The sequence below is a fragment of the Musca autumnalis genome, unplaced genomic scaffold, assembly GCF_047663935.1.
Source record: "Musca autumnalis isolate F117 unplaced genomic scaffold, ASM4766393v1 scaffold_1, whole genome shotgun sequence".
Taxonomy (NCBI): Eukaryota; Metazoa; Arthropoda; class Insecta; order Diptera; family Muscidae; genus Musca; species Musca autumnalis.
Genome location: NW_027411644.1, coordinates 162,644,864 through 162,665,840, shown reverse-complemented (window position 1 = coordinate 162,665,840; position 20,977 = coordinate 162,644,864). Strand labels below are relative to the sequence as shown.

General features: G+C 35.0%; 1 protein-coding gene and 1 long non-coding RNA gene across 3 annotated transcripts in view; one reads left to right on the top strand and one right to left on the bottom strand.

Moving 5' to 3' along the window:
• Positions 1-20,977, bottom strand: part of LOC141388664 (uncharacterized) — a 274,677-nt gene that overhangs the window by 102,439 nt on the left and 151,261 nt on the right. The window lies entirely within an intron of this gene.
• The window catches only part of kmr (pleckstrin homology domain-containing family A member kramer), a 397,594-nt gene continuing 379,117 nt past the window's right edge, over positions 2,501-20,977 (top strand). The window contains exons 1-2 of one of the 2 annotated variants that reach the window (XM_073958765.1): positions 2,514-3,657; positions 3,792-4,025. The gene's annotated coding sequence lies outside the window, so the exon portion shown is untranslated. Of the gene's footprint in view, positions 4,026-20,977 lie in introns of both variants that reach the window. The other variant, XM_073958769.1, reaches the window with a different exon arrangement.

Genomic DNA, 20,977 nt, shown 5'->3' with positions numbered 1-20,977 from the left:
TTCCCTAAAAGTTCTGGTCCACAAAAATTGGAATTTCACTAAAATTTACCTGAGGAAAAATAAAAACCCAACTACATCTAAACGCTACGGCAATTTATTAAAACAATTCTTAAAGATAACAATCCAACCTACTTAACCAAAAAAAAAAAAGTTTGAACACAATATCTGTTATAGTTTCTGAGAAATAGCTGTTCCTTTCTCCAGAAATATATTTTCCAAAATTAGGAACATTTTTCGTTTTTAGCAGCACGCCACGTCCACATCTTCCAATATTTTGACTTAATTTGTTGATTTCCTTACTTTCAATATGTTTACTTACTATCGAATCCAATATAGAAATTAACAATCGGCGACGACAAAAAATTGGCGTTTTGGCCAAGAAAATCGATTTCTGAACCATTGTGCATCGCCGAATTCGCCAGATGCCAAAAAATCGAGGTTTTTAAAACATTGAGGCCCCGAGTAGCACGTGTTAACATCTTCCAATTGTGCTCAAACTTGGGCAATCTTAAAAACAAGATGAAAAATTTTAGAGAGGTGCCGCCAAAATAATCCGACGTTGACTTTTAAACCACCCTATTGATGCAATTTCTGTTGCAAACAACTCTGTGTAAGCACAGTGTTAGATTTTGTGTTTCCAGTTTCAACAAAGATAAATGTTTATAAACATTTCAAAATGTATGTGGCTACTATATTCTCTTTACACAATATGTATAACAGTTATAAAACATGTATCAATTGAATGGATACATGTTGGCAACATATTAATTTCTGATTGAAATGTTGCTTGTTCAACATTTCAATACATCAACAACAACTACTTAGTACACCTTACAAATACAAGAACGCGACAACCAACAGTTTTTTAAATTGAAAACAATTGAACAACTGAAAATAACGTGCAAATAAATGTAAATGTGTGTAAGTGTTATATGGGATATGTGTGTCCATGAATTAGAGTTGTATAGTTCATGAACGAAGTAGTTCAATTGAACGATTCGTTCAAAAGAGCGTATGAACTAGATCAGTCGATATAGTTCATTATAGTTCAATAGCTCACCGAGCGCCGACCGAAAGATTCACGAAGAACGATCAACGAACGAACGATTCACAATCTAGTTCAGCATGTCATTCACTTATGAATAAAGTGACGCCGTCTTCTGTGCCAATTGGTGCCTTCGTAATGTAATGAGTTTATTTATGTTTTGGATCAATGTGAAGTGTCAACCCCCATTGTAATAAAAGAAATTTCTACATAAAGAACATTTATCGAATCCATTACCTATACTCGTACAACGTGCGTGCCTTGTTTTGGATAAAAAAAAAAACAAACATACGCAAAGACTTTTCGCAGTGATAATTTCTACACACACAAAAAAGATTTTTTACCAACCACTTAAATTGGAATTCTAAATACAAACTTAATCTTTCTTTACGAATGGAATAAAAATATCTAAATGTAATGTTTCTGTAGTTTGCTCCTATTTGGTGTATGTATGTACGTGTTTTCATCAAGCGAACGATTAACAGCCTGTTCATGTATGTCGACCGAAAGGTTTCTTGCGCTTCGGAAGTGGAAAAAAATCATTTTCTGTTCATGTAAACACCGTCGAAACGAAAATCTATGCGACCGACAAGCCCTACGAAATAACACGTAAATGTACACTTTTCCATTATATTTGGGTTTATGTATTTCGAAAGGACTGTCTCTTATAGAAAGAGAATGTCAAAATCACTCACTTGCTTTGTAGCTGCCGAGTAGAACGTAAACTCGCGAATAACACCGAAAATCTTAAAACAAATTTATGCAACACATTCTTGAAACAAAATAAAAATTTTACAGATACGTTTCAATGGCGCTTTCATTCATTATTTTGAAGAAATCAATAAAATAAAATAGTACAAAATACCGACACATTTTATTTTTCAAACAAAACAAATCACACATATTCCAATGTTTGTATGTATATGTGGATTTTGTTTTCATTTCTCATTTGGCTCTCATTTATGGAACATAGTTGTACAAATACATGAACGCATTTTTAGACGGAAGCGAGTGACTGCTTTCCTTTCGTACAGGCTTCCGTGCGACATACATGAACAGGCGGTACGAGTACGTGAACGATTCAGATCCGAATGATTGAACTGGATAGTAAACTATGAACTATATTACTGAACTAGTTCAGTTAAAAGAGTTGAGCTATTGAACTAGATCTTTCAAATGAACTAGATTGTACAACTCTACCATGAATGCTTTGTTGAAGCGCGCCTTTTCATTGAAATGTTGACAGAATACAAAAACAATGCACAGAAAACAACAGTCAAGTCGTGTAACTGACATACAGAGAGACAGACTGTGCACACAGATAACTAGATAACTACGAATAAGTAAAAATCCATTGAACTAACCTGACTAACGTTTGGTGGGACATCAAGTGAGTGAAGTTGACTGCGGCGTGGCGGCGCTGTTACAATATACAACCTGCCTCTGCCCAGCGTTGTGCCGGAGAATGGCGCACAAAAACAAGTTTTAGTAGCAGAGAGTAGTTTCGTTTGAGACGCGCTGCAGACACATGTATAATTTCGTAGTTGCGGACGAACGAAGAACGGTGGTTTGAGCGCGACAACAAAAATATGAGAAGTAGAAGTTTGGCTTGAAAACGTGTTGTGAACAACAAAAAATTACAAATTTTAACGTTTTTCTTTAATCAATTTTCGAGTGGTCGTTATTCTGTTTTTTGTTGAAAAGAAAGAAGAAAGATAAAAGCAAAACAAACCAGTGGAAGAGAAGAAGAAGCAAAATAATAAGCAGGTACAAAATTGAAGGCAAATGCCCCGGTGTTATTATTAGTGTCTGTCTGTCGTCGAAGCCAGGGCATAAGTACCCAACGATAAAATTCAGAATCAAAATAATATTACAAAAAATGTGCAATAATTAACAACAACGGCGGCAGCAACAACAACAAGTGCCATGAAGGCAAAATAAATCTGGTTGAAGAAAAAAAGTCATCGGCTTTAAAAATAACATTTTGAAATGTAATCAAGTCGGAAGTGAATTTCAGATTCAAATAATGTGCAATCATGCCGCTGCCTTTTATCTAAAAGATTTAAAAAAAGCTTTAAAAATTTCAATTTTATTTTTGAAAATAAGTTATAATACCTAGTTGTAGTAGGTACCTAGTACTTAGTAGAAGTCGAATCAGAAATCTTTTTCAACTTTTTCAATATCTTACATATGGGGAAAATTGTGATGCCCAAGTATTAGTGTATCTAAACAAGTTTAACGAAGAGCCAGCCGCAACTAACAACAGCCAAACAGCCAAGTTAAGCCAGCATTCGACCTGGGCGCAATACAATCAGTTGTCCGATTAGTTGTTGTTTTTGTTATTGTAAACGTATCTAAATACGAAAATAAATAGAAAAAAGTAAGAATTGGAAAAAATAATACTAACCAAGATCTTAAGAATGAATCTGTACATCAACAACTACAATCAATATGTGAAGTGATTTGAAACCACAAAATAAACGGAGAAGAAATAATACATAAAAAAGAAACGCAAATAAAAAGTAATAACGAAAAAATAAAAGTTTTAAATTTCACTTAAAACATCTCCCATCAGCCAACGAGCAGCCATCAATTGCATTTGCAACTTAAACGTAAAGCCAACGTAACGTAAAATAATTTAAAATTCTTAAAGTTAATATTTTTAAAAAGTGGAATTACTGTGAATTGGAATTACTCACAGCCGCAGAGCAGCAATAACAACATTCATTTAAACTCCCTCTTCAAGCGTACAACAACATTTCTTAGACGAATCATTGATCCAGCTTCACTTTTCGGTTTGACTTTTGGACCACAAACTTTAAAACCAGTCTTGTCGTCGTCACACCGTAGTCACAATCATCATCAACATAATTCATTATCATCGTCTTCTTCGTGATTCTTCGTTTGTTTATTTTCCATCGATTAATTTGCCTCGAAGTCCGGCTACGTCTTTAGGATTTTACTATTCTAATTAAATAAGGTGAGTTAACGATTCTTTGTTTTTTTCGTCACATGAGTTTCTTGGGTGTTATAAATACCCAAAACACAGGGTAACAATTTTAAGTTTAACACTAATATTGCTATGAACCTAAAAACCTGATGTTATTTTATTTTTTGGCAAGCGAGATCTATTATACAGTTGAACCTTAGTTATGTGCAGTCATCCGGACCAGTCAATAGATCTATTTTTAATTAAACGACACAACAGAATTCAACTTTGCACTTAACGAAAAGTTTGAAATATTGCAAATGTTTAAAAATAAATAATTAATCATTGTAAACAATTTTCATCGAGGTTTTTGTTAAACCCTTCCTAATTTTTAAATGTTTTCCTTGGTAGATTCTGTCTACTACTTTAAAATACGACTATGTACTATCTACATGACGTTCCGATAAAGCCCGCCATTCAACATCTTCGCTAGAATAATTAAACTAACATCTGGTTTACGGCAATAATAACCAGTAAGGAAAGGATCAAAGTCGGGCCGACTATATGATTCCCTACACCACTGTGAATATGTAAAATATAAATCGGAGCTATATCCAGATCTTAACCGATTTCGATATAATTTGGCAAATTTATTTCCAGACCGAATTCAGTCACACATTCCAAATTTCATCAAAATCGGAAATATATAGCGTGTTTGGTACAGAAAATACGGGAAATCGGCCGAAAATATATATGGGAGCTATATCCAAATCTGAACCGATTTCGATATAATTTGGAATACTTATTTCTAGACCGAATTCAGTCAAACATTCCAAATTTCATCAAAATCGGACGTATAGCGTGTTTTGTGCTGCAAATACCTGAAATCGGGCGAAAATATATATGGGAGATATATCCAAATCTGAACCGATTTTCATCAAAAGCAATAGCGTTCTTCCTATGGCTAAAAAATTATATTCCTTAATTTTCAGCTGAATCGGACAAAAATGCGACCTGTACGTTGCGAACAAAAATACATGGACAGACGGACATGCATAAATCGACTCAGAGATTATATGTACATATATCCCCAAAAGGAACTATGGGTCTATTTTGTTTCCTTTTGCATGTTACATACCAATGCACAAAGACATAATACCCCTTACCACAGTGTGCTGTAAGGTAAAAAAAATACAGTCCACTGAGATTAGAAAAAATACTTTGACAATTGTGGCCGGCACTCCACTTTTTTTAATTTTTCTTGCTACCGAATCGCTTATCAAAAATTGCAAAACTAAACCGGAATACTCGGTGACAACCCTTGGATACCGTATGAGGACTATGATTGGATCTGAAATGAAAGAAAGCTAAGCTTTCTATGACAAAGTGATGATGACCAAGTTTCTCCAAGTTGAACGAATATAAATAAAATAAAATAAATACTAAGATACACCAATGCTATTGGTCTTGATAAAGTTGACCCAAGATTTATTCGGATTATACTCCTTCGTCTATTGCCTTATGTCACCTACTTTTATAATAATATCCTAACCTCTTAGCACATATCCAACTATGTGAACACATGCAAAAGTTATACCCGTACCAAAATCCAATATCGAATACCGACCAATCGCAATATTCTTATCTCTCAAGGGTGTTTGAGAAAATGTTACATGGTATGATTGGCAGATATTAACAAATATGCCGTTAGATTTCCGTGCTGCATTACAGATCTAGTTGAAGTTTCTGAGGTAATTATGAGTGTCATTGGCGACAACAAGGCTGGATTCTTTGTTTTACTTGATCACTCATGCAATAATTTTTGTTTTAAACTCCGTATTTTTAACTTCTCTACCACGTCGAAGAATCTTATAAAATCTTACCTTGCAAATCGTGTGCAATCACTGTATACTGTTACTTATACATCTTTACCGACCGATTGCTGTCCTCAGTTATCTCTAAAAGGTATTTGAGAAATTATTACATAATGAGATGTCTGAGTACCTTGACAGGGAATCGCTGTTAACAAATATGCAGTTAGGTTTCCGTGCTAACCGCAGCTGCATTACAGCTCTTGTTAAATTTTCTGAGGAAATCACATGGAATGACATTGATGACAACAAAGCTGAATCTGAACTGAATCGTACCTTGCAAATCGGACACAATCAGTGTATACTGGAACTGATCCACTTCAAGAGGATTTATTTGACGTTTGCGCTATGCAATTGACATTTGAAATCCAAACCCACTGTAACCGGGGTATGAGATGATCTCCATCGTGTATATGAATGGGTTTATTTTTAAATACTGTTATGTCGAAGTGTCCTATAATTCATAAAAATATAACTTAGAGGAAGAATCGTTATACCTGTAAGAAGACGAAGTCTAGTATCTGAATGACAATTTTTCTTCATTTTTTCTTCTTCTTTTTCTTCTTCAAATTTTCCCCAGCAACGCTTTAACATTTAAAAACTGGAAACAAACGTTGTTTTCGAAAAATATAACATTTTCTTTATTCTTTAAACATGTGTCTATTTTTTTTTTGTTTATTTGAAAATTTTGTCTATTATGGCGAGGAAAATTTTAATTATTAATTTTAATTCATTTCTCCTTAGAGTCGAGCTTAATGACCAATGATTTTCGCAAGTGAAAAAGGAAAGCCGAAGATTCGAACCCACACAACCATCATACGACATGTTTAGCCATTGGTAGAGGCTCATCAGACATATCGACTGTGGAGCGATTTCGCTACCATCTAACTTTTCCTCTTTCAAATGCAATTTGTTTTCTACAACGCTAAATTCATTGTATGGCTTCCATGACAAACGCTTAGCGTAATCTTTGAAAGTTATGAGTTTGGCTCTGAACGCTAACAAGACGTGACAACACTTTTTTCATGTGTTTTCAAGGACGTGGGTTGAAACAACCAGCCTGACTCAAGGTGATTTTTTTTTTAAAAATTTTGCCTATTAGGGCGAATATCATGTTTAATTTTAATTAATTTCTCGTTAGAGTCGAGCTTAATTACCAATGATTTTTGCAAGTGAAAAAGGATACCGAAGATTCGAATCCACACAACCACCACTATGTGATATGTTTCGCCCTTGGTAGAGGCTTTATATCACTTTGCCATTAGCCGATGTTTACAGAAAAGCTTATTCGATGTACCAAAATAAGCGCGGTGCCGATATTGGTAAATCAAGGGATGACTTTGTGGTAGTAACTAAATTGCTCCTCCGAACCGCTGCTATACTGAAAGATAGCCAGTTGAAATGGCCCCAGAATCTTGCAGTATATCGAGTGATCATATACTCGGTAAAAGAATTATTGCGAGTAGTAACATCGAGAAATAAAGTTCAACGTGAATCGAGCGCTGCTGAAAAATGGAAGACAACCAGAGACATGTTCAGGAAATGGGCAAAAGATAAAGGCAGACAAATATGGATGACTGATGAAACATGGAACACCATTTGAACCCGATTGGAGCTAAAGGAGAAAATTTACTCGGGGGGCAAACCCAACCATATTAATAAATTGGCAAATGAGGCAGAAAGGCAGCAAACATTGGTGACTCGTACAGTACTTAATATCACAAAATTATTGGTAAAGGATGAGACAGAAAATCTTCTCAACGCCGACAAAGAGCTACTTTCTCGCTTATCCTCAACTATACGGTTGATGGTGGACTGATCATATAAATACCATACATTTAATTATTGAGCAAAGTGTAGAATTAAATTCTGAGTTTCATCTAATCTTTATTGATTTCGGAAAGATTTTTGGCAGCATTAACTGTGGCTTCATCTGGAATTCGCAGAAAGGCAGCAAACAATGGTGACTCCCGTACAGTACTTAGTATAACGTAATTATTGGTAAAGAATAATACAGAAAATCTTCTCAGCACCGACGAAGAGCAACTTTCTCGCTTATCCTCAACTATATGTTTAATTATTGAGCAAAGTGTAGAATTTAATTCTGAGTTTCATCTAATCTTCATTGATTTTGGAAAGACTTTCGGCAGCATTAACTGTGGCTTCCTCTGCAATTCGTTGCACAAAAGAGGGTTTCCGTCGAAATGTGTAAACCTTATAAAATAAAGCTATAATGACGCAAACTGCAATTAAAGATCAGCTGGAGGATTCTAGAAACTCGGCCCAAGCAGGTTTCCAAAGTGGGTGCTTATGTGCGAACCATATACAAAATACCATCAGTTTAATTATTGTGCGAAGTGGTGAATTTAATTAACAGCTACATTAGGGTTATGACTTTTTTACAACCTCATATCCCTGTATCATAGCGTGATGAGTTTTGCCATAAGATTACATAAAATCTTAATTATAAGGTGATTCGGTGAAAAAACCTCACGCACAAAATGATTTTAAAATTTGAATTTATCAAAATTATGGACAATTTTTTGAAGTCACTGAAAACAGATATATAATTGAAAATAAACTTTAGAGCCACATGAGATAATTAAAATGACATAAAATTTATTTCTCACTATTTTTCTTCAATTCTGAGAATCGTAAAAATGTCGTAAACGCTTTTAATCAAAAATATAATTTTTTAACAAAAAACAAAAAATTTAAAATTTTTTCAAAGTGACTTTTTTCGCGACTTTTTTATATTTGAATGAAATAAACGTTATTATAGTTATTAGTAGGCTTATATTTATTCATTCGTGCAACAAAAAATAATTTTTTGAAAAAAAATTTTTTTTCATTTCATATATTTTTTCAAAAAATTATTTTTTTTAAATCGATTTGTGCGTGAACTTTTTTTATATTTCAATGGAATAAACGATAGCATAGTGATTAATAGGCAAAAGTTCATTCATCCCTGCTACAGGAAATAATTTTTGAGGAAAAATGTCAAAAAGTCATAACCCTAAGCTACATACATCTACTTTTCATCGATTTTGCAAAGGATTTCGGCTGCATTAACCGTGGAATTCACTGCAGAAAAGAGGTATTCCGCCAAAGCTTATAAACCTGATAAAAGAAAGCTACAATGGCGCAAACTGTTGTTTTGCATAAAGGAAAATTGTTTCAATCTGTTCAAAATTGTGAGTGAAGTAAGATAAGGCTGGATTCTCTCCTATCTTGTTTTTGCTTGTCATCGAAGATGTACTATACGCAACCCCGTTTGATTGAAAATGTGTCATCTATTCAACATTGTAGAATAGATGACACCTTTTTAAATTACTTGGACTATGCAGACGACTATTGGCAATCATAGTTTTATTATTATTGTTCCACAAACGTCCCAGAAGACACAAGGGAGACTTATATCATACCAAAGAGTGTACGCCGATTCATATTAGCTCAAATATATGGGACCTCCTTTTTATCGCCCAGTTCGAACGACACCACTTGTAGAGAATGTTTCCATGGCTGAAATACTCAGAGAATATAAGCCAACATTACGCTGATGAGATTAGTCACTGCCGAAAATGTTGATGTTCTGGTAAGAGCTTGAACCCCAGACCTTCTTGCAAGGCGGACGTGCTTACCACTGCACCACGATGGCTCCCAAACAGATTTAGCAACAAACAGAGTAAGGGACTTAAAGCAATCTGTTACATATCTCTAAGATAACCTGAGAGGCACAGGTCTACACAAAAATCCAGTAAATGGCAAATACTTGAGTAAAGAATAATACCAGGCAACAGTTAAACGCAGGTGGTGGTTTAAAATTGCGTTGGAATCTGTTCAGCCGAGAAGGAAGAAAAGTTTAAAGACCCAAAAAAACTGGAGATGTTTCAACAGGATGTTCCTGATATCTGTCGGATTTTACTGGTATCAACTCAGAGATTTATAAAGAAAAATTGTTATCGTAGAAAAAATTTGTAGATTCTGACAGTTTCTGGAACCGACCTGCCTATTATTATTTTTTATACCCTCCACCATAGTATGGAGGATATATTAAGTTTGTTTTTCTGTTTGAACTAATCATTTGTGACCCTATAAAGTATTTATATTCTTGATCAGGATAAAATTCTAAGACGATCTAGCCATGCCCGTCTGTCCGTTTGTTGTAATCCCTATAGCGCCCGCAATAATTGAGATAGAGAGCTAAAATTTTGCACCCGAGTGTCTTTTTTCCATAGGCAGGTCATGTTCGAAGATGGACTATATAGGTCCACGTTTTGGTATAACCATCAAATTTAGATAAAATCCTCAAAATACCTTAAATAGCGGTACCACCCGATTTAAGGTAATTTGAGGATTTTATCTAAATGTTTTGACCAAACAAGCTGAAATTTGACATATGAGGTTATTAATGGAGTATAAATTTCTCCTCTAAAAATACTCAAGATATGTCCACGTTTTGGTATAGCCCCCATATAAGGGTACCTCCCGATTTAATATATTTTGAGGGTTTTGGCTACATTTGCCTCCCAAACTGGCTCCAATTTGGCACTTGGGGAGATCAAAATATTTCTCCACCAAAAATGGTGAAGATAGGTCCACGTTTTGGTATAGGTCCCATATAACGCATATAACGGTACCTCCCGATTTAAGGTATTTTGAGTCTTTTAGCTACATTTTCTGACCGATTTAGCTGAAATTTTACATTTGAGTTTCCCAATGACCGAAAAGCTTCTCTACTAAAAATTGCCAAGATATTTCCACGTTTTGGTACAGCCCTCATATAACGGCACCTCCTGATATAAAATATTTTGAGTCTTTTACCTACATTATCTGACCGAATTAGCTGAAATTTGATATTTGGGGTTCTCAATGACCACAAAACTTCTCCACTAAAATATAGGTCTACGTTTTGGTATAGCCCCCATATAACGGTACCGCTCGATTCCAAGTATTTTGAAGATTTTAGCTGCATTTGCAGACCGAATTAGCTATAATTTGTCATTTAGGGTTCCCAGTGATCAAGAAACTTCGCCAACAAAAATTATGGACATAGGTTCACGTTTTATTGTAGCCCACATATAACGGAACCGACCGATCGATGAGAGGTTTTCATGGTGGACGATATAAAAAGTTCGGGCCGGCCGAACTTACAGCTTTTTTATATGTTTTCTATTTATTTAGTCGATGGAATCTAGTATCCTTACAATCTGCATGTTTTTTTTATCTGCTTAATAATAATTTTGATGAGCCAGATTTATTATATATGGGTCCAGTATTTGTTCCTCTTTGACATCTAAACGTTGTGAAGATATTTGCAATATACATTCATAATACTTCTTACAAAACCGGTGTGGAAAAGAAAAATAAATCACACACTTTTTCATATTTCGTGTTAAATTACATCCCAAAGAAAACTGGTGTTCTATATTTCCAAACATAATGGAAATTTACGCAAAGATTTTGGTTTTAAAGTAAAATAAATCAGAAAATCATACGAAACACTATGTGAGCTTTTCCAAAGGCTTCGGTAAATAGGTGTGGGTGTTACATGGCAATTCTCGGTTGACAACAATTTTATATTATTTGTTATATGCTCTGTTCCAGAACATGCAAGAGTCTACTATATTTGAAATTTTGACAATTATATTAACTCAAAGACTTTCGGCACCCAAATCTGACATTAAATTAAGGAATCAAAACTCGATACCAAAAACTACCCTTGCCGAGCGCTGCAAACTAAACAACCACCCACCAAATTTTGAAAATGTTAATGTCCTACAAACAGGGAGCAAACATAGCAAAAATCACAATTTCTTCCTTTATAAATTTGTCAAAAAACAATTAAAAAAGGTTCTGGAACAGAGCAATAATTATATTATTCATTGCTCACTAAATAAATTATCTTTATTAAAGATTTAAAAATGTTTTACTTATTTCATTAAACAACACGCAAATGCAATTAACATGATTTAATTTCATTTTACTATTTTTAATTTGCATAACAGATTTGTTTGTCTTTAAGGTATGCAGCTACAATATTATAAACAAAATCAGAAAAGGTATAAAAAAGTTCATTAATAAAATGTGCTAAATTGTGTTAAATTTATGCGAAATTTCAATTAATAGGTACGATATATGAAATTAATATCTACAAGTAGATTTGTACAGAAAAAATAAACGAATGAGAATTTATTTCAAGGATATGAAACTAAAGAATTAACATTCCAATAACCTACACATGGCCAAGTTGTCATGGCGATCAAACCAAATTGTTGTTATCGAAACAAATTTTTTTTCTTAGTTTGAAACCATGTGACTGGTCTGTCTGTCCACCTGTAAATCTATAAGGGTGAGTTTTATGAGCGATCATTTACAAAAACGAAACTCACTTAAATTAGTCCAGGTAGTTTTTTTGTTCGTTACGTTCCCATTTCTTGGAAACAGGTAAATAACATATAAAAGAAAAAAGAAGATAAAACAAAGTCAGAAAGATATTTTTAGTAAATATTGTTAGATTAATAAATTGATCCTTTTGTGTGAAACTACAAAGGAAATGAGACAAGTGTTTTTCTTATGTCCGTCCGCTTGTCCATTCTTTCCCTCCTGTGTTGCTTAACACTTATTGATTCTATTCCCATGACTTTGAGAAATATTTGTTTGACTTTTGACAGATGAGATGTAAAGTTAATATTTTTTCCAATCAGTCGTTTACTAATTTGTGTGTGTATAACTGTTCCAGTATTGACATTTAATTTTAAAACAAGAATCTAAAATATCAAAAGTAGGAGATAATATATTTTTTTAAGTCTGATTTAAGTCAATATTCTATAACTACAAATAAAGACTTTACACAATAAATATAACCGGATATTATTCTAAACTATGGCCTTTACTATCTTTAATTTACATCAAATCTCCATTATTATGTAAATGTTTGACAAATCATTTCAGAATAAACATTCATTGTAATATGACATGATTAACATGTGTAAGCATTTTACAAATAACTGTTTATACTGAGTCATCTGGAATGACACTATTTTAAAATGTATTCTCTTGAAGTTTTTGTTTTGAATAAAAAATACAAAAATGCAAACTTTTTTTATTCATAAAAATGTTTATGCAAATTTGATGAACATTTCACAACCGTTATTGTTTTTTGTTTTAGTTCGAATCTGACCATTTTAAATGACTACCGGCAAAAATAAAAAATACCCAAAAGAATAAACAAAACTAAATTCTGATGAACTTGCATAATTTCGGAATAAAATATAAAGTCCATAACTGTCAACACAAATCACTCAAATAATCAACAGAAAAAAACTCAATCAGCGAAAAAACTAAAGTCACATTCAATGAATGAGAATGAAAGAACAGCTAGAATAAATAGTACAAATTATTAATATAATGCAAGCCACAGTTTTGTCGCTATATATAAAGTCAATAACCTTAAATTTTTGGGTGAGGTAGGGGATGAAAGATGCCAAGCAACTGCCCGGCTTTAACATGGCAAAGCCCAGGACTTATCTTGGTACCTCTTTCATCTCAAGTGGACCCTGATCTCCACGTGGTGTCATCTGGGGAGCTTCCTTTAACACTCGTTAAAGGCAATGAGCTTGTGCCGCGCGTTCGTCCATAAGAACGTAAGCAACTTGGGTTGGGTGTTAGGGTAGTAACCCACACTTCCAAAAAACATCGTACTATGAAAAAATAAAAACAAACCCCTTTAATATTAGCGGAGACGACGTAGGTACCACAGATCCAATGTCAGAATATGGTATTAAATATATACCAACCGGCTAAGATGCGGCAAATACTCGGCTGAAGAATAAGAAGTAAAAAAAAGAGTTAAGTTTGGCCCTCCACCAAAAAATATTAGTTAGTTTTCTTCCCAGACCCAAATTTTAGGTGGAGAAACGTCAAATTACAGGTACTTCAGCCAAAAAGTGTGGCTAAAAAATTTTTTGTTTTATAAGAAGGCAATACAGTCAGTCCATTGTCCCAATTTGTACTTCAATAACTTAAAAATGGCAAATCCTAGGAAAAAGTCATAAAGGCCAATCTTGTAGCGAATTTTCACTGCTACAACATTTTCTTTAGTCCCATTAAGATACGACTCCAAGAATGTGAACATTGACCGCGATTTATTTGAAAATCCCTCCGCCGATTTTTTTTGATTTTTCTCATCTACCCAGCAAAAATCCTCATTACAAACCTCCTTTCCCACCCATTATTTTAACAAGGGCATGTCGCGCAAAATATCTGGTTATTTTGTAACCACTGAAAAAGGTAGATGGTAACCACTGAAATAAGTAGATACTGAGTAGATTCTGACTACTTATTTCAGTGGTTACAAAATAACCAGACATTTCGCGCGACATGCCCTTGTTAAAATAATGGGTGGGATGGGTAATGAGGATTTTTGCTGGGTATGAACAATGTAGTTTCAGAATCCGCAAAAACTTCCCAGGTGTAAGCGCCTTTCATTTAAATTTACTTAAGGCGCACCGTGCCTATGTTGACATTTTTGGTGGAAATATTTTGTGAACCCTTGGAACTTTAAATGTTGAATTACAGGTAGTTCGGTTAAAAAATGTAGCTAAAACCTCAAAATACTGAAGATCGTGAGGTACCGTTATATGGGTGCTATACTAAAACATGGACCTATGTTGACAATTTTTGGTAGAGTAGTTTTGTGACCATTGGGAACCTCAAACGTCAAATTGCATAGTAGTTCGGTCAAAAAATGTGGCTAAAGTCCTCAAAATACCGAAAATCGGGAGATACCGTTATATGAGGGGCTATTCCAAAACAAGGACCAATTTTTGGTGGAGATGTTTTGTGACCACTGCGAACCTCAACTGTTAAATTACAAGTAGTTCGGTCCAAAAATGAAGCTAAAAATCCTCAAAATACCAAAAATCGTACCGTTATACGGGGGCCATACCTAAACGTGGGCCGATATAGCCCATCTTCGAACTTGACCTGCCTATGGAAAAAAGGCACCCGGGTGCAAAAATATAGCGTTATATTCCAAATATTGCGGACTCTAGAGTAATAACAACAGACCAACACGGCTATATCGACCCATAAATTCTTCCTGATCAAGAATATATACTTTATAGGGTCAAATGATTATTTCAATGGTGGAGGAACAAACTTAAGATACCCTCCATACTATGGTGGAGGATATATAAAGGCAGCAAGAGCCAATGGCTTACCTGCCGAGCTTTTCAAAACCGGAGGCTAAACGTTGATAAGGTGTATGCATCAGCTAGTTAGCACCACCTGGCAAGAGGAACGCGTACCTGTATCGTGTGCCCCGTCCACATGAAAGGGTATAAGACTGTGTGCTCTAATTATAGGGCCATAATTCTGTTCTCTTACAAGTGATATTGTGCGAACGACTAAAGCCTATGGTCAAAGAAATAATTGGGTCATACCAATGCGGCTTTAGACCTAGGAAATCCACCATTGATCAGATATTTACCCTGCACAAATTGGGTGAGGACCAAGATGCAGATAGGCGACTACCATGTTTTAGTCGGTTACAGAGCAGCCTTCGTTCAAAGTCTGAATTTGGTATCCCCTCAAAGCTCTCCTGGTTTTATAAGATGACTCTTACATAAACCTGGCACTCAATTCTGTTTCTATGAAAATGTGAAATGAAAACTTTTATAAAGAGGAAAAAAAAAACAAAAAAATATAAAGGAAATATTTTTCATCAAAAAATTTCATAGAACAAGAATCCATGCCCTGGTCCTCAGTTAAAATAGGAAAGAACTTTACCGAACAGTTTAGTACCAAAAGAGGTTTCAGACAAGAAGACATCCTGGGTAACTTATTCAACATTCTGCTGGAAAAGGTTATACAAGATGCAGATGTTAAAAGAAATTGTACAATTTAAACCAATTGGCACATGTTGCTTGCCCAGGCTGACTATATTGACAACATGGGTTGAACAGTAAAATAAGTAGTTGATGCCTTTGAAAAGGTTGAAGGAGTATCTTCTAAAGTGGTTCTTGCAGAAAGCGGCGAAAAGACCGAGCTGATGATATCGACGCGGAACGTGTCCGTAGAACTCGGACCAACTGTGGAAGTTGTCACTTTTAATTTTGAGATAGTTAAAGACTTCATCTACCTCGGCACCACCATTAATACAACAAAAAACATCAGTTATGAATTAAGATGAAGAATAGTACTAGCTAACAAATGCTTCATTGGCTTAAGTAAGCACACGGAAAGAAGCAAAATTTTCACGTTTATTGGAACAAGAATGTCCATTTTATGTTTCAACGATTTATTTGTTTTGTTCAAGCATTTTAATTGCAAATCCAAAAGTACCATCTTTTGCTCCAAAAATACCAAGAAAAACAATTTGGGAAATCCCGCGATATTAACAATATCGATGGTTATCGATTATATAATTCTCATCTTCACTTTCCATAACTTTGGTATAAATGTCACGTACGGGTATTGATGAGCACAACACATGGTCAAGTTTTGCTGCTTTAACTGACAACAAAGACAAACAGAAATGCTCTATTGCTCTCATCAAAGCACCCACAACAACATAAGGAATACAAAAATCATAACAAATATGAAAACCACAACAAATATGAAAAAAAATACAAATTAGTTTCCTCTCAAAAATACTTCTCAGATTGTTCCGGTACAACTCAACTATCACAATCCAATGAAGATTGAGAAAGAAGAAACAAGTAAACACAAGAATCTCATTATGTACATACAAAAAAAAAAAAAAAACAAAGTTCAAATCATTCTGTCATCCAAACAAAACTCACCAAAATTGTTTTTTTCACCACGAACACCGAGAGAAGAGAATAAAATTGTCGAAGAAAAGAGAATAATATTGTCCAGTTGACAAAGAATGTTGTTGAATATGACAAAAACATACGCAATCTAACAATATCTTTACAATACATATTTTGCTCTTCGAATATTGTTGGATTAATCATATTTTTTCTCTGCATCCAATTTAAGACCAAATCCACATCTCGTCAAACAAAAATAACACTTTCAAAACACTGATACTACCCGTGCTAATGCATTGTTCGGAAGCCTGGGTGCTTGCGCAAGCAGATTAGACAGTGCTTGGTGTGTTTGAGAGAAATATGCTTCAAAAGATCTACGGGCCTTACGTACCTTAGAGACGAAACTCTAGTTTGCCAAAGAACATGATTATATAAGAATCCATTCATCGCAGGCTCACCGTCTTGAATTCGACACTCTAACAAGACATCATATTTACAACGTAAAATTTCGAGTACTTCAAGTATGAAAAATTATGTGTGTCAACAAATTGTGTTAACAGACAACATTCCGTAATAATTTGTAAACAATTTTGGGTAACCAGATAGACCTATTGCTATTTAGGTATTTTTATTCACCGCAAATAGTTGATTTTTGATCTGGGCCTGTGTAAAATTTGAAAGTTTCTTTAAATTAGTTTAAATTTCAACCGAATATAATCGAACTCGAAATTTGAAATCTAATTCTATTCTTTCGCTAGTAAACAAAACTGTCATCAATTTGCCAACAATTTATGTAGTAGTCCCGCAAAACCATTGTCGATTTCAAAATTATCAAAATAACATTTATCTCTTTAGCCATCATTATCTTTTATAATTCTTCTTCTGTCTTTGTCTTTAACTTTCATTATTATCTTGATGTGAATCTTCTTATGGCCAAAGAGATTTTGTTGCTTTTTCGGTAATTGGCAAATCAAATGAATCACGTTTATCTTTAAGCTAGCTTTTTCAACAGCTTATTATAAATTGTTCCCAACATAGATAATGAAGCTGGAAATACTTCCAATCAATATGGATGGTGCTATTGCTGATCATAATTATGATCAAGAACCAGTAAAAGCCCAACATAATCATGGTTTAAGTGTTTTATTGAAATGATGATGATGGTGGTGGTGGTGACCAGCATTCATCCATTTCTGGGCAGGAAAAAAGAGGTACATGGCCTTATTTACCCATATTTGATGAAAGAAAAGAAAGAATAAAGCACGACAAAAAATCGAAAACTTGGCATTAATTTGAGATATATGTAGGTATATGTATTGATGTGTGCTTGTTTGTAATTGTATGGCCTACAAAAATGATATTCTTCTTCATCTTCATTAATAATGCTTTTGCTGTTGCTGCCGACGATGATGATGGCGATACTGATAATGGCCATAATGTACTCTATATTTGTTTTGAATTTCTTTGTTTTAATGACCATGAATCTTTTTTGTTTTGGCACAAAGAAAGTTTTTCAATTACGAAAATTATTTTTAAATCTTAATTTTGTTTTTTTTTTTTTCTAAAATGATTGCTATTTATCATGAACTTTATGGTCGTAAGTACATTTTGCACAGAATATTTGAATAACAATAATGGATACATTTGTATCATAACTTTTATTTTATGATAAAGAAGGGAAGTTTTGAAGACATTAACATACGTGGGCTACTAGACAAGTTTCTGACTTAATAATGAAAATGCTTCAACAGCATCTTCTGGCGACAACAATCTTTGACAACGCCTTTGTTTCTTGATGTGCGGGAATAAAATGATATCATTGGGTGTCAGGAATGTACGGCAGATGACCCATCAAATCCACGATTTGTCCTTTTTGTCAAATCAGCGCCCTTTTGATTTGGATCGATTTGTGAGAGCTCACATTGTCATGGAGCGTAATGATTAGTCTTTTTTGTTCGTTTTTTGAATTACTCCGAAGACTTCAGGCAAACAAATTGTGATGTATCACTCAGAATTGTTCGTCCTACATTGCTAAAGCGGAACAGTCGCCGCATGACCAGTTTTGTCGAAAAAACAGGCAACCATTTGCTTCGAAGTGCTTCTCCCATGAACAACTTTTGTTGCATTTGGCTCGTCTTCGAAGAATCACACGGCCGGTAGTTGTTTTTTTTTTTCGGACTCATACGCATAGATTTATGATTGGTCATCATAGACGATCTTATAAACGCAATTTGAAGCATCGCGATCGTATTTTTTCAAAATTTCTTTGGACCTATCAACACGAGCTTTTTTGAGCGCATGAATTTAGTTTTTATAGAATTTAGGCATGCTGGCCGATCCTGGTCTTAATGGAAAAAAACACTCACTAAAATCGGACGTTCGAGTCTTTTATTTTTATCCTCCGCGTCTTTTGCTTTTATAATTGGTCCTTCGAGCTGGTCGAGTGTCTTGTGAGTACGCACTAGGATCAGATCCCCGAGTCTTTTCTTTTTAACAACTAGTTTTTCGAGCCGTATCGAGTGCCTTACACACATGCATTAAGATCAGATCTTCGCGCCTATTTTTTTAACTATTGGTCCTTCGAGTCGGATTGAGTGCCTTAAGACCACTTACTAAGATCAGACCTCCTCGTCTATTACTCTCAATCAATTGGTACTTTGCGCCGAATCGAGAGTCCTTCGAGTACTCTCTGTGATCAGACCACCACGTCTTTTCAGTTTAACAATTGGTTCTTCGAAGCGGATCGAGTGTCTTACGAACACTCACTAAGATTAGACCTCCGCGTCGAGCACTCACTAAGATCAAACGTTCTCGTCTTTTCTTTGTAACAATTGGTTCTTCGAGCACTCACAAAGGTCTTTACTACTTTAAACAGTGGTAATGACGGAGTTTGCAGCCAGACTGCTGAAAAGGCAATATGGTCAATATATGGACTTCGTCACGAAGTCGAAAACTGTTTAATTTTGAAAACTTGTGGTAAGGTTGTTAATTTTTTTTTTTGGGTACGGGTGTACTGCAATATTGAGGTGAATGAGATAGTTGATGAAGTCGCAAGACAGGGTTCTCAGTCTTCTGGCCTACTGCTGGATGACTGTGTCAGGTCACCGCTCTGCTTCATCCTCCGCAAACCTCGACAAATTCTATTTTGAGAAGCCCGCAAGAATCTGCAGAATGTACCTAGATGTGAGATATTGTGTCCAATCTGGCCGGCATTTTCAGGACATAGAACAGTTCCTACTCTCACTTAGCAGGACAGAGATCAGAATTTGAGAAGTCTGTAAGAATCTGGCAGGACGGCTCTGGATGTAGAGTATCAAAGTCAATCTGGCCGGTAATCTCAGGATGTAGAAATACACTCCTACCCTCACATAGCAATCTAGAGATCAGAATTGCTCTAGGGGTCATACTTTGAGAAAACAGAAAGAATCTGGCAAGACGGATCTGGGTGTAGGGTATCAAAGTCAATCTGGTAATCTGAGGACGTAGAACTTCATTCCTACTCTCATTTAGTAAGGCAGAGGTCATAATTGCTGTAGTAATCATTACCGGTTACTGCCGGTAATGGAGGACATGAACATTGTGTACTGCAGGCACTGTTACGACGAGGAAGAGACTGAAACGATCGGTCACATACACTGCCGATTTACTAGTCTGATGACCAAAAAACACAGACTGTATGGCGCTTTTGAAAGAGCAATAAATTACTGTTGGGCGGATCTCTCCAGATCAATGGTGAGCAGAACAGAATTTAAGAGAATATAAGAGAACTTAACATTTGTCGTTTTTCATGGTTTTTCTAAATTGTTTTTTTAATTGTGAAAGCACAATTTTAATCTAAAATCGTGGATGAAATTATTTATTAAATAAAAACTGCAAAAAATACTTAAAAGTCTGAGTTTTGTTGAATTAATAAAAGTAAGAGTATTTTACAGCAGCCACAAGTGGATGCCCGTGCACAGGGCTGCTCTAGATCTAATTCAGTTCGACATAATTTCTTCTCCATCTAATTTCTATTAATCTCTTGTCAATCTTTCATTGTCTGTTCTATCCCGAGCTCCGATCTTACGTTTGCGCGAAAAGTCACGAGTGGGAGTACTCGAAGAGTATGAGTTTGAAAATCAGTTTACTCTCCACCATTTTGTTTTATGTGTTAGCGCTCGCCAGAACTTCCACTAATCTCTTCTCAATCTTTCTTTGCCGGTTCTATCCACAGCTCCGATTTGCTCGATTTTACTCGCGAGTGGAACATACTTCGAGTGGGAGTACTCAAAGAGTACGAGTTTAACAAGAAGTTTGCTCACCACTGTTTTGTTTTATATGGCAACGCTCGCGAGTGAAATCGAGTGGAAAAATT